Raw genomic sequence first — 4,631 nt, 5'->3', positions numbered from 1 at the left:
ACACATCTCTCACTTTAAATCAAAAATATAGAAATGATTAAGCATAGAAAAAAAAAAGGCATGTCAAAAGCAAGATAGGCCAAAAACTAGGCATCTTGAGCCAAACAGCCAAGATGTGAATGTAAAGGAAAAACTTTTGAAGAAAATTTAAAAATCTACTCCAAAGAACACAGGAATGATAAGAAAGCAAAACAGCCTTTTTGCTAATATCAAGAAAGTTTGAGTGATCTGGACAGAAGATCAAACAAGCCACAACATTCCTTTAAGGCAAAGCTTAATCCAGAACACAGCCCTAACTCTCTTTAATTCTATTAAAGCTGAGAGAGATTAGAAGGCTGCCAAAGAGAAGTTGGAAGCTAGCAGAGATTGGTTCATGAGATTTAAGGAAAGAAGCCATCTCCATAACATAAAAGTACAAGGTGAAGTAGCAAGTGCTGATGGAGAAGCTGTAGCAAGTTATCTGGAATATGTAGCTAAAATAATTTGTAAAGGTGGATATACTAAGCAACAGATTTTCAATGTGGAAGTAATAGCTTTGTGACTTTGAGGGATTCAAGACTTCAGTGGAGGAAGTAACTGCAGATGTAATGGAAATAGCAAGTAGAATTAGGAGTAGACTTTGAAGATCTGACTGGATTGAGGCAATGTCACAATAAAGCTTCAACGAATGAGTTGCTTCTTTTGGATGAGCAAAGAACGCGGTTTCTTGAGTTAGGTTCTACTGGTGATGATGCTTGTGAACGTCGTTGAAATGACAACAAATGATGTATAATATTACATAAACTTAATTGATAATGTAGCTGCAGGTTTTGAGAAGATTGATACCAAGTTTGAAAGAAATTCTACTGTGAGCAAAATGCTATCAAACAGCATCTCCTGTTACAGAGAAATCTTTCATGAAATAAAGCATCAATCCATATGGCAAACTTCATTATTGTCTTATTTTAAGAAATTTTCACAGCCACTCCAAGCTTCATAGCCACCACCCTGATCAGTAAGCAGCCATCAATATTGAGGCAAGATCCTCTGCCAGCAATGTGATTACAACTAACTGAAGGCTCAGATGATCATTAGGATTTTTTATTAAATTATTTTTTCTTTAAGGTATGTGAATTTATAGACATAATAATACTGCACACATAAAAAAGTACAGTGTAGGGTAAACATAATTTTTATATGTACTAAGAAAGCCCCCCTAATTTATGTGACTTGGTTTATTGCAATATTTGCTTTATTGAAGTGTGCAGTGGTCTGGAAACAAACCTGCAATTTCTCTGAGATATGCATGAGTGTGTGGTGGTGGGGGGTGTAGAGAGAGAGACAGATAGAGAGGGAGAGAGTGCAAATTAAATGGAATAAGCATAAGAGAAATCAATTGATAGCAACATAGAATAGCTGATGACCATGCCAGTCATTCTAGGCAAGATAATGCTACAGTAACAAATGGCACAAATGTTCGATGCCTAACAAAAACAAATGCTTATTTCTCCCTCAAATATATACCAATGTGTCTCAGTTGTAGCTTTGTTCCGTTCCTTCATTTCAGGACTCTGGCTGAATGACCGGGCCCTATGGTACATATCATTCCCATGGCTAAGGAAAAAGACTGGTAGCACTTAGAGGCTGTGTTTGGAAATGCCATTTGTCAATTGTTTTCTCACATTTAATAGGCCAAACTAAGTCATAGAATCATACCTGATAGGGTGATATAGGCCAATACAATGTAATTATTTAATAGGGATGGATAGCAAATAACTTCTGAGAATAATATAACTGACTATAGTTACTATAATGGCAGAGCATTTGAATAGGAAGCAATGGACACCTACTTGACAATTCTTGTGCTCTGGATGATTTTCCAGCCTCTGAGACCTGACATGGTGATTGTTGAGACTCCTGGGTATTTGTCCAATTCCTTTGCATTACTCCCAGTTTTATTAGCATATACAAACACTATCAGGGTATGCATGTCGATAAATGAATACAATTTCTAGTAACTATAGAAGCCATTCTGGTTGAGGAGGCTGGGGAAGGTACACAGGGTCTGAAAGCACTTGAAGAAGTTCCAAGAATCCCTGCTCTATGCAGCTGTCCTTTTCATTTTTCCAGGTCGATGAAGCAAGATGAATGTTTTACATTTAGCAAGAACACAAAAATAGAACAAACTAAACACTAACCATAGAAAAAACACAAATACTAAATTTTAATGGAAAATATCCAAAAGACATGATATTTATTTATATCTGTGTTTCTTCTTATGGGGGTCACAATGCCCACTTTTTCTTCATATGGACACCTGTTAAGTCACCCAGTGAGGCAGCCTGTGAGCTTGCATTTCATCTCCTGTAAAATTTTAATCCTTAAAACCTATTAGAACTAGTAAACAAATACAGAGTTTGTATCTAGATGATGTGAAAATAATATGTCAGTATTTCTCGGGTACACATGCTTATACACAAACATTTGTAACATCACCTTTAAAATATCAGCAATAATAGTGCTAATGTTATGCAGATAGAAATGTGGAGATAACAGTTTAACTACTTCTAAGTAAAAGGTAGTAAAACCTAAATAACGATTAATTAACCATAACATGGAAATACACCAGAAGTATGACAACTTTTTTAAGAGTTCAATTTGAAAATTGATGCATCTGTTATATAACAACTTAGATAAAATAATTTCTCCATATACAACACTAGAGTGAGCTTTTCTCATTAAAACTGGTTCTTCATGGGAGTTTTTCTTTGAATTATTCCCTGTTTATTAGGAAACAGGAGGTAATTGGTTGTATCTTAAACCAGGACATTTTTATGCTGTACCTGTTAAAATTCCAAGTTTGCATATAAATATTTTATAATTCAATTTGCAATTATTGTGTCAGTATAAGTAAACACTGCATTTATCTTAGTAGATGAATTCACATAAAACATAAATGATTGGACAGTGATGCAACCAGAACATATATAGTAATAAACTCAGAAAGTATTCAGTTCACTTATACATTTCCTTTTACCTCTAATTGCTCTACTCAAACTATATTATACATATTATCATACAATAGTAAAAATTGTTCAAATATTTAATTGGAAACTAAATAATTTAAGTAAATGCTAAACTGTTCCCTCATCAAATATTTTCTATTTATCCAGTGAAGAGGGAAAGGGTAGTAGGAGAATAAGCACAGCAAATCCTGAATTGTAAGATCAAGATAAACTACCAGCTAGCGCAAAAGGAGTTGTGTTGACTTCAATCAAATAGGGACAATGCAGAGCAGGGCTTCTAAAATTTCAGCATGCACACAAATATTCTGGGGATATTTTTAAAATGCAGATTCTGCTTCAGTAGGTCTGAAATAACTTGAGATTCTTAATTTCTAACAAGCTTCCAAGTAATGCTGATGCTGTGGCCCATGAAAAGCCAGGTGCTAGATGATGGTAGGGCTTATGTCAGAGTTACTCCAGAAAAACACAGTAAAATATAGAAGGCATTCCACCTCACCTTTGGACAAAAAAAATCATTGTATTTCCAGTCTGCTTATGGGTATACTTCAGTGGGCATAGGCCAGCAATAGCATGGAGTGTGAGTCTCAGCAAGGTCAAACAGCAGGCTTCTGCACTGCCTGTCTTTATCATAATTTTATCTTTACTTCAAAGCTTCTTGTCTAAAGATGTAACTGAATCCCACAGGAGTACCAGCCTCTCATCACAAGGGGAGGTTTCTAATTCTTTTATAACACACTTCCAGTTACCAAAAGAAATGTAGTTGATGGGTTCTTCAGGGAAACACATTAAGCCTTTGATCTCTACCCATGCAGACTAGAGGTGACATAGGAAGCAGAGTGATAGGAAAAGTCCTCGAGGGATCCCTTGAGATTAAACATGTTGAGCCAATGTGATTAGTTTTTAGGATGGATGAGCTTCTGTGACCCATATAAAGTGACTGTTATTTTGTCAGTGCGGAGAATAGTTCAAAAAGGGCCTTTGCTCACATTATAATGTAACACCTTAAAGAAGACTAAGAGCATCACCAAGTCATTCTTTCTAACCATTTATGGAAATATAGCATACCTCTTTCCAATAGTTATTTATAGCCCAATTGCAATGCTTCCGGACATTTGTTCTTTCAGATTGAAACTGAGTACTAGATGCTTTTACTGAATTTCAAAAAGCCTCTGTCCATGACACATCTAACAGACTTGCCATTAGGCTCTCTGTTATTTACTTGTCTTCTACATCTGCTGACGAAGTAGGCATTAATTGTGGCCTGAGTGCTAGCTTTCATGTTAATACTCATTAAATGCATTATTAACTCTTCCTTTGATAATACAGATCATATAAGATTAAAGCTTTAAACATTCCTTTCCATTTATCAAAAAACGTGACTAAAGTGAAATTAATGATAGAAATAAACTCTTTAACTTATTGCATCAAACACGTGGGAGAAGATACATTTTCTCATTTTCTCCCATTAATGATTTACATTTATCTGTGGAAATTATAAAATATGGTTTTTGTCCATAATGGAAAAGCTGAGTTAACTCTAAAGTGGCAGGAGAAGACCTGCCATTATATATTTTTTAAAATTTATGGCACCAAAGAAAGTACTGTGAAACAACACGTCTACTTTTG

This window comes from Pan troglodytes, chromosome 13, assembly GCF_028858775.2.
Source record: "Pan troglodytes isolate AG18354 chromosome 13, NHGRI_mPanTro3-v2.0_pri, whole genome shotgun sequence".
Taxonomy (NCBI): domain Eukaryota; kingdom Metazoa; phylum Chordata; class Mammalia; order Primates; family Hominidae; genus Pan; species Pan troglodytes.
Note: the sequence above shows the minus strand (reverse complement) of the source record.